Source organism: Sparus aurata, chromosome 9 (genome assembly GCF_900880675.1).
Source record: "Sparus aurata chromosome 9, fSpaAur1.1, whole genome shotgun sequence".
NCBI classification, from domain to species: domain Eukaryota; kingdom Metazoa; phylum Chordata; class Actinopteri; order Spariformes; family Sparidae; genus Sparus; species Sparus aurata.
Window position 1 is genome coordinate 30,670,930 of NC_044195.1, and position 10,787 is coordinate 30,681,716.

Sequence of the window (10,787 nt, forward strand, 5' to 3'; positions counted from 1 at the left end):
CGTTCTGAAGCTAGCATGCTAACCAGCTTCCAGTATAAACTCAAACAACTCCCACTGTAATCTGAGGCAGATCCACCTAATGGGACCGTGGCTGACCGAGCTAACTAGCTAATGGCAGCTAACTGTTTGCAGTTACTCTGGTGATACACTGCCCCCTGTTTGTTTTGTCTCTTACATATTGCACCTTTTTAATTCTTTGATTAATGGGAAATATTTTACTCTGTGATCATACAGAGAAGAGACGGGAAAAGAAAAGACACCAGAGGATAACGGAAAGAAGCAGAGTCTCTAGTGAGCGCTGACGTTAGCTAGTAGCTAATGCTGCACTAACACACACACACACACACACACACACAGTGCCGTATGTTGCTTGCTATCTTATATCTCATGTAGAGTTTAGAGGTTTTATAGCTGTTTTGGGAAAAAAAAACCTGCAATCGAACTCACAAGAGCAGCTAGTTTGTTAGCCTTAGCTAGTTTGTTAGCCTTAGCTAGTTTGGTAGCTTGGAGGTGAGCGTGTTCCAATAAGCAAGTTCACTTCAGCTCCGCCTCTTTTCCCTTTATTGATTAGGCAGAGTTGGAGATGGCGACGGCTGGTACCATCCACTCTGAGCTTCATTAAAGCTCCGTCACGATGGCTACATCTGCTGTTTTTACAGCCAAATGGTTGCACGTTATGTGTGATGTTTAAAAGTCTCCATTATAGAGTGAAAACAGAACCGACGTCGGTTCTTCAGTTCAACACATCGAGGAATATATTGAGGATTTTGTCCCCTGCTGACAATCACACACATCTTGTTCGGATGAGAATCTAATAGCTTTCCTCGCTGCTCTGATCCCTTTGCTCCGTCACCCCATCTGTATCTGAAGAGGATTTCATCTGTGTTTCCACGAACAATACAGATGTTTCTCAGTTTATTGCATGAGTAGACCCATCCACAGTAGGAGTCCTATTTGAGCTGTGATTCAATTATTTTCTTGTTCTTTTCCCCCCTTTTTTTTATTTAAAAAACAGAACCAGATTCAGAACATTTGGCCCGCAGAAGCATCGAGAGCTTTTTTCTGTAAGGGAAGGAAACTGAGCATAATGTCGATGGGGAAGGGAGAGTCGTCTTTCTTGCCACCCACAGTGGGAAGCTGCTGAAATCACACAAGGCAGATCTCCAGCTAATTTAGTCATAGGACAGGAGCAGGAAGTGATCGTGCGGACGGGATGTTTACGTTACTAAAAGTTTGTTAGTCTAACCTTGTGAATTGAGGTGCGGCGAGTCCCACACGAGCAGGATCGGTTGGAGTGGAGGGTCGAGGGGACGCGCACCGCCGTAACAGATGAAAAGAAAATACCTCCGAGTGTCGGGTTGCACCAAATCTAATTAGAGGATTACTGTTGTGATAAGGATTGGAAAGCTTGTTTAGCTGTTCGTATTCTGCCGCGACTTCAATTACAGACACACACACACACAGGGTTGGTTCTCTTGATGTAATGCGATATAATTATCTCGTAATTATACCTTTTTTTTGAGGATGTTTAGTAATGCAATACACCATTTTGCAGCTGCAGGTTAAGGCCGCAGTGTCGGAGGGAGCCAGATGAGTCTAAACTAAAAAATGGTAGTTTTGAGATTTAATCTGCTCGAAGAAACTCTGCTGATTATATCGCAGCCAATAGAGAAAGAATCAGTATATACACCTTTTGCTGTATGTGGATTTTGTTTTTACATATCTTTCCTTGTTTGCTGATAATTGCAATTATGAAAAGCTAAAAAAGAAATTGTAAGAATATGTAAGCGCTGGGATTACAGGACTACCCAAAGTGTCAGTATTTGGACAGTCTGGTAATTGATCACCCCTCTGAGCCAATAAACAGCTGATGTTTAACTTTACGCAACATTTTTTAGATCACAAAAAGGTATTACTTGAATTTTCACCTTACATTGTCCCTAAATGTGACTGTGGTTGGGTTTTCACCGGCACAATGGTCTCTCCAGAATTTTAAAGGTCACGAGCCGGGCCGACCAAAGTGGCAAAGTTGCCTCGACATTGGGTTTGATAAATTTATTTGCTTTTTAAATGATACGTGTGAGCATGGCGTTACACTTTGCACAGGAAATCAGTCAAGGAAACTTGGGATCGTGGTGCCATTTTCCATCATAACAACAAAATACAATAAAATAGTTGCTGTTGTTTGTTGCTGTGGCCTCTTAAGTTTTAGTTTTGGCACTCAAAGGGAAAAAGTTTGGTCACGAGGACACAAACAGTCTTAAATGTTTGACAGCCAACACTGTCGACTTTTTTCAATACACACCTCACATCAGAAGCCGATTCCTCGTCTCCTGGAAACACTTCCTCTCAGATCTCTGTGGAGTCTTGAAGCTTCGGTGCTTGTCAGCACAGGAGATATTTCTTCTGCACTGTCGAAATCAGGCACGTCTATCAGAACCGATTCACTTTTATTCTATTCAATACAGCCGTCCGTGCAGATTCACTCATACTACACACGCATGAATGCAACCTAAATGAATGTTGAACTTCTGTTTACTCCTGTGTAACGACAGTAACTGTGCTTTGGGCTCTGAGTGCTGACGAGGCGCTCGACACGAATGCGTCATGTGAAGACACACATGCTCTGCTAATGTGCTGCTTTCAGTGCACAGAAATATATAACCTGTTGTACATATATTATATTAATTCGCATCATCATTTGGCCGTTATAGGGTTAAAACAAAGATGTGCAAATCCATATTGTTGCTTTTACAAACAATGACATCATCCAGCAATTAAACCTCGTCCACGTGACGGAGCGAGTCATCGCTTGACGTATTTTGATAAGACTCGGAGGTCACGCGGGGATGTCCTGTGTTAGCGGAGGTGTGTTTGGATACACTCACTCAGCCCATCCTGTGACGTCTTTCTCAACAGCTCTCAGTGGAGACAGGATGACAGAAAAGCCATATTATTCCTGTTCTGTATGACTCAAGTCCAGCTGAGAGCAGGAAGGGATCTGCTGACCTGCTGCACACAATCTCACACCGATGACAGGAGATAAAATGGAAAAAAAAAAAACCTGTGGAGCCCTGCTCCGTTTTTACACGTCTGTCTGAAGTCAGCCAGCACTGCTTATTGTGTGCGGACCGGTTTATAGTGAGAGATTGGCAGTGGGGAGTGTGGCTGCATGATGCAATCATCCACGGGGTGACACTTAGAGGTTGAGTACTGGGAAATGAGATCCTGGTTGTTCCTGGGAATTTTCACCAAATTCTCACTAAGAGCTCCTGTGGGAATCTGGGACTTTTAGCACGGATATTCTTGTGAAAGAGCTCCACGAAAAACCTCTTTAATACTGCTGAGTAATTTTCCAGCTCCGGGTTCTGTTTGGAGTACGTATGTTGAAGAAGGTTCTCAGTCATCCGGGTCATGGCAACTCTAAGTGCTGTATTGGTTTTTCGGGGATGTTTCACCTCTCGTCCAAGAGGCTTCTTCAGTTCTGAGTAACTGTAGAGGAGTTGCGGGCTTTTAATCTCTGTGTGGGAGTGTCCTTGGAGTTTGTATGTTCGACCGTTTGCTTTTGTGGGTTTCCTGCAGGTTCTCCGTCGTCCCCCCCGCCATCAAAACACGGTCAGTGACCACGACACTTGACAGCATGACAGATATTCTTCTCCTTCTTAAAATCTTCAACGCTGGTGACACCGAACTGTACGTGTGATTTCAGATGAGTCATTTTCCTCACACTGAAAAAAAAAACAAAGAACAAAACATAAACACTCGGGCCTGTGTGTGTTTGTGTGCTTGTGTTTGCAAGACGAAGTGAACGTCCTCCACGTACTTTGTGACGCTACGAATCTGCTGGTGTAATCATAATCCCAGAAACTGACGGAGTCGTTAATGTGTACAGAACGTCCCGACGGACGCGTCAGTCTCTCGAGTTCAGAAGGCCATTTTAATATATGATCAAGCGGAGGGCCGAGAGGTCACGCTCACCCCCGTGAGGCATATCTGTGTACATGCCTGGCGAGCTTTGTGGTGTGGAAACCTCGCCGCCACCGAGGCTCCTTGGCACAACCTCCGCATTCTTGTCTTGACCATCACCCTTGGATTCCTCAGGGGCACTGCCATTAAATAGTATACCGCTGTCCATCCTGCCAGTTTACTGACTTAAATTCCTGCATGGTTTCCACCCTCCGCCCTATGGTCAAAAGCTACATCCTTTTGCCAGTCCTTGAGTTGAATGACTCTTCCCAGTGGTTATGAGGCAGTTTATCCGCGCTGGCACCGCTGCCGGCAATGCCAGCGTCCAATGTTACTGCTGGTGTTATATTACCATTGTCTCCAGACAGCGCCTTTAAACATTAGCAGAGCCCTTTTTTTTTTTATTGGGTGTGTTGAGTTACGACTGACGGAGCAGTGAGACGGAGCAACTGTGCCGCTGCAGGGATTAGCTCACACAAAGCACAGAACTTTGTTCTGCTTTGCTCACTCTTATCACACCATCTCATCTTTTTTTTTGAGGATTGAAAAAAAAAGAAAATCTGACTGCTTTTTGGTTCGAGGCTACAAAAACAAAAAAACGGGCTGACGCGGTGCCAAAGAAAATTCTTACATGTCACTAATTGTCAAGAAAAAGCTGGCTGCTGGACATGGCTCTTTAATACGGATAGTATCCAAAACAAACACTGCCACTGCTGACATGGAGATATGTGCTGTCTGCGCCGAAGTGCCAACCTGACAAATCCCCCGACCCTCCCCTGCTTTAGAACGCCGAGCTTAAGTTTCTCCCTCTGCTCTTTTATTTAATGCACAACTCAGCCATTTTCATCTTTGTCTCTCGATCCCCTTTTAACATTTCAGGTGTCACACGTCAAATCCAGATCTTTGTGTCTCCGCTGGTTAGACTGTTAACTCGCTTGGTCTTTCTGGGCTGCTTGAAAGTCAGAATCGGCCCTCCTTCCAGTCCAGACGGTTGTAGTAGGGCAACATGAAGCTGTTTGGTGACGCCAAAATTACCAGGAATGCAGATTCGAGCAATTTTGTAACAAGCAGTCACAGTTTGGTTCGCGTCAGGTGGCTAACGTTGACATGTACGATTCCTATTTGTGAAATAAAAGCGAGACAAAAGGTTTTTACTGTGTTTTCTAACTAATAGGGTACCAATGGCCAATCACCCTCCTGAACGTGGGCTTGAGCATTGTAGTTTTCTGGTTCGTAGTCCGTTTGAGGGGTCATCCACTCACGTCTTTGCTAAAGGGTTAGGTCACGACTTTGCTAGTCAAATTTCACCAATGTGGAAGTAACTAATGTCTCCATTGGTTTCTAAAATAAGTTGATAGTATGTAAGCTTATCGGAAAACAGTCCAAAACAATTTATGGTCTCAGTCTCTAGTTTTCAAGTCTTCTTGGACACGGCATGATGTCCGTTTTGTAAACGATGGTCCCATTTAGAGTCAGAACAGAGGATGAAGCAGGGGTATGCTTGAAGGTGTGGCTAACTTGAGACGACCACGGCGCCTCCTCGGGTTCTCAGTCCCCAGCTCTCGTCTGAATATGGTCACTTCTGGCTCCAAACGACGAAGATGGCGATGGCTGCAAAGCCAAATCTGCAAACTCTTAAAAACCCAACGACTCCACAGACCAGTGGACGACGTCATGGTGGGTTTACACTTGCTTTGGTGTAATCATGGTCCAACGTAAGCCTGCTGATATCACAGGGGAGAGATCCAGCGAGTGTGAGTATTTCAACTGATTTCATAATGGCAGGGAGGAGTAAATATTACATATGGAGAGATCAAACATCTGGCAGGGATGCACTTCCTCTGGTTGTATGGATCTCAGAGATCAGATAGTTGTCCAGTCCGCCCAAGACTAATGAAGCGATGATGTCACTCTCTCTGTCTCTTCCTGTTCAGCCAATAGAGTGATCTTAGCATTTCCTGGTTCGGTAGGTAAATAAAAAATGACTTTATGTCTGTCTCGTGAATACTTAACACCGCTAACATTTGGACAGCTGAGACCTCCTTTTCACAGATGACCTCATATTTCATGTCTAGGCATTCGGATCATTCAGTACCGAACCTCAGTGAAGTCCCAGACCAGTCTCGGAGAGTCAGTGTCAGTGTGAGCGGGGAGATGACAGTCCAGATCTCTGAGGATCCATCCACACTGGCGGACCACCCGCCAACAGGGAGACTGTCAAACATGACGTGAGCGGCGCTGCCCCGAGCCCCTCCGCCAAGCACCACATCAGGGATTTGAGGGGAGGCGCAACACCCATGCAGTCATCCACATCTCCCGATCGCTTCCAACATCTCATTAATGTGTTAAGTGTCAGTGATATGAAAATGGTGATCGCCTAAAGTGGAATGAAGTTGCGCTGCTAACATGCATTTGCTCTTACACGAGACAGGCGGGGGCATGCATTTTTAATCTTCGCAGCTTCCAAGACTCCGATGTCGGTTCCAAAGAAATGAAGCAGAACATGCAGGGGCCGCACGACAAAGCCTCTGAGCTTAATAGGAGATGGTGTCAGCGTGCAGACGGCACAGGAGCCCGCTTCACTCCTTTATCCGTCAAAATCTTCAGCCGAAGGTGAGCGGAGGTCGGAGGGATTGCAGCGTCTCGTTTTCTGTTACTCGCTTTCTTCATTTCTTTGGGCCCGGAGTGGAAACCAAAACAAAAGCGGAGGAAACACGTGCCGAGGCTGATGCACACAACTGCAGCCTCCCCCGGGTGCACGTGTAACGTAATATAAATCAGAAGTCGGAGCTGCTGTCACGACTCTTTGGATAGCATATACGTAAATATTTTCCGTTGCCCTGTCGCCGCTGCAACAATATACCAGGATAAGCCGCTCGAAAAATAGATTTGAATGGATAAAAACGGGTACACCTACACGTTATTCTACAGCTTCGTTTCGTGCTACAGCTTGCTGGAGATGTCAACAGAGCGATTAACCCAAAGCGATTTCTGCCATTAATGTCCTACAATCAGGCAACGGCCCATGCGGGCGTGTCGGAGGAAAAGAGGGCGAAATGTAAAGATGACAAACCCTTTTTCTCCTAATTCCCTCTGTTGGGAGAGAAAAAGAAAAAAAAAAGTCACAGCAAATAAACCACAGTAAAGACTCGACGAAATGTTATAGGCAGCCGCAGAGTGCGAAAAAAAAAAAACACCTATTAGTCAGAGGCAGTGACTTTGCACTTCATTCAAGAACTACATGTGTTACCAAGTGTTTATGAGTCCCAGCGAGCGGCCTTGTGGGACGTGGGAGTGGAGGACGAGGGCACAACAAAAGGGAGCAGTCTGCTTTAATAGGTGTGTGCCGGGAGAGGCGGACGAGTTACGAGTCTCGGGCCTGCCAGCGTGTCGCGCTGAGGAGGGAAGTGGCAGCATTAATAAGCCAGAGCCGCCGTTACTGTACAGCCATCAGACAACAGAGACTCTCACTGCTTTGAGAGTTGAGTTAGAAAATACATTTTTTGTCTCAACAGTGAAGCCGATACTTCAGCCTGAGGTTATCTCTGCTGTTGACTCATCATTAGTCTGTAACAATAACACCACAAAGGTGATATCTGCTTGTCAACACAAATTAAGGCTGGGCTGGAGGCTTGGCATCAGCTGGCGAGGTGTGTTGTTACGGAGATTATGATGCAGAGAAAGATGCAAAGGGTCATTTAGAAATATTCAGCTCCAAGTGAAGTTTAAAGGGATATTCCGGTGTAAGTTTAATCCATGGTCTAAATCACCGTGAAACTGTGTTAGACTCCCTCTCGAGAGATCAAGTTAGCAGACCGCTAATTTACGGAGTTTTATCAACCTCAGAAACGACCGCACGACAACAATACACTGCAGTAAATGGATCCAAATATAAACCGCCACCAAAAAGCCACAAATAATGCTCAGAACAGCACCAAACTTCAGCAACAGTACAAACAGGGTCTCAGCACATAGTCCGGGGCATCTAACCTCTGCTAGCTTAGCTAGGGAAGCTATTGGGATGCTAAAAACAGAGTTCAACTCTCCTCCATCAGCTTCCGGGTCGGGGAAGTCCCGACGCGACGATTACCGCGTGCGGTTAGAAATGCTCAATTCTGTTCTTTTCCCTGTCCGCTCTCGATAATAACTGTTATAAACTGGCAGGTAAGACACATATGAACTTTGATTGCTTTTCCATGGAGTCATAATCATCGCTTTCATCCATGAGCCGCGGAACTCTACTGCACTCGGTAATCGACTCGTCAGGACTTCCCGTCAACAGGAAGCTGCTGCAGAAGAGTGGTAAATTTAGTCAGCTTTTCAGTAGAAATCCAGCTAAGCTAGCGGAGGTTAGATGCCCCGGACTATGTGCTGAGACCCTATTTGTACTGTTGCTGAAGTTTGGTGCTGTTCTGAGCATTATTTGTGGCTTTTTGGTGACGGTTTATATTTGGATCCATTTACTGCAGTGTATTGTTGTCGTGCGGTCGTTTCTGAGGTTGATAAAACTCCGTAAATAAGCGGTCTGCTAACTTGATCTCTCGAGAGGGAGTCTAACACAGTTTCACGGTGTGTAAGACCATGGATTAAATTTACACCGGAATATCCCTTTAATGTTTCGGTGTCACTGGTGTTTGATGACCACATATGAGGGATTATTTAAAAGATATTGTTTATATCGGCAGACATATCGATAGTAGACTTATTTTCTTGGCATCGGTCCCCAAAAATGGGTTCAGTTGGACTGTAGTGTCAAGATTTATTGCCGTTGGTCAACAGTGTTCAGACTGTTTTGAGTGTTTTCATTGGAATTCACTGATTTCACTCAAACGTCACTGTCGTATCCAAAGCTCCAGACGTTCTGCGTTGAATAATACACCTGCATGACTTTTTTATGCTGACTACAGGCCGTGTGGCGTCAGTGGTGAACCAGACAGAGTGGTTAATAGACGAGGCGAGTTCATTAATATAACACCGCTCAGACACAAGGCGGTTCAAAGTGCTTTACAGGAGCACAGAAATATCTCTCACTTGCTCTATTACCATGATTTCCAAGGGAGAATTTTACATTTCTTCAGTCTGCGTGCTGCCACCTGCATGTGTTGACGCTTTCTGTGCAAAGAACAATACAACAATACCCACATTTAGTCTACCGCATTTTTAAAAGTGTCGTTCGGAGCAAGAAAACGCTGCCGTGGCTTCGCTGTTCGGACAAACAGGTGCGTGTGTTTGACTTCAGGATGTGACGGCGTCGCCCTCCGAGTTCTCTGGGAGAAGAGGATGTCGCTCTGCTGACGCCACTCGCAGACGCAGGCCTCCGGTTCACTCTGTGACCTCTGAATCATTAATAGTGACTCATGCGGCGTTATAACGGGAGAGAAAATAAAACAATGTGACATCAGGTGTCTTTACGGGTGGAGGTTATCAGGCTGTCGTTGGTGGGAAGTCACGGTGGAGAAATGACCTTTTCAGCGTGGGAAAAACCAAAAACATCCACTGTAAATAGAATAATGTCATTTCGAAACTGTAATTAATACACAATGAGATCTCTTGAGCTCATTATCGACTTGTAACAGTGTGTTTTAAAGGAACAGCGTGTGTTCACGAGGATGTTTTCTCCCACTCTGTTCAGTAAAAAAAACATTTCTAACAGCTTTTCTTCATGTGTGGTGCTCTGAAATTACAGGTCACTCCTCATGTTAGCTAGCGGTTACCTTACATCTGCGCGCCCGCCACAATAACAACAATCAGCATTTGAAGCTGTTTGAATTCGAGTCAGTGAGACGAAAAAAGTTGGCAGCGCAGTGTAGAGTTCCTCTGCTGGCAGGGTGACAGAGTGTTTGTCAGCAGATTTTGCAGCTTTCTGGGTTTTTTTCGTGTCCTCTGGAGGAATCGCTGCTGAGAAAATCGCAAGTAGTTGTTCCCTCCGAAGTGGATATCAGATTGTTTTTTGTCCCTGAAGTGTTTTGAAGGTTAACTGGAGCAGAAGTGAGACACAAGAGTACAAATCACAGCAGATTCAACAAAATACATTAAAATTACTTGTATGAATCTGAGACTCTGATCGAGGACTGCAGAAGAAGGCTGAGTGTGATTATCTTACTTCTGCTCTTGATGACGCTCCGGACTGTACGAACCATCACCGTGTGAAGAAACTCATTTTATTGAACATGAGGTGAATTATCTCTTTCCCGGAGAACACTGCGGGTCCCTGAACAGGTCGGCCGGGTCGTTCATCTTCTCTATTAGAAGCGGCGAAGTGAAACAAAAACACTTCAGGCGGAAACATACGAGCTGCTTCCAGGAAGTAACTGATCATAAAAAGTGTTGCACACTAATGATTCATCAACAGATTGAGGCACATTAATAACATGACGTACGTCTGTGCAGATTTCTCAGATCAATATGCGCTTAAATTGCGTTACCATGCGACTAAATCTAATCAAGACTTCATATCTGTGTTGGACATTTCCTGACAGAGCTGCTGCTACTTCTTCTCTCATGATGATTCAATTTGGAGAATTTCGTGTCCAGAAAGCAGGACCGCCTGAAACAACTCCTCCCCGCCGAACAAACCTCTGGAGCAATGACTAAAGAATTTGCATCACATCTCACAGCACCGCGAAGAAATTAAACCGTCGTCAGCAACAAATTAACAAAACGGCAATTATGCAGATGCATGACGTGTCGCTCCGCATCCTCCCAGATGGAATCGCGCCGCGCCGTATTTCTTTAATTAAGGCTTTCGCAGTTTGTTTGGGATTCCTTTCTCGTGACACAATCGAGTTTTCAAAAGAGGGTCTAATGAAAGAGTTATTACA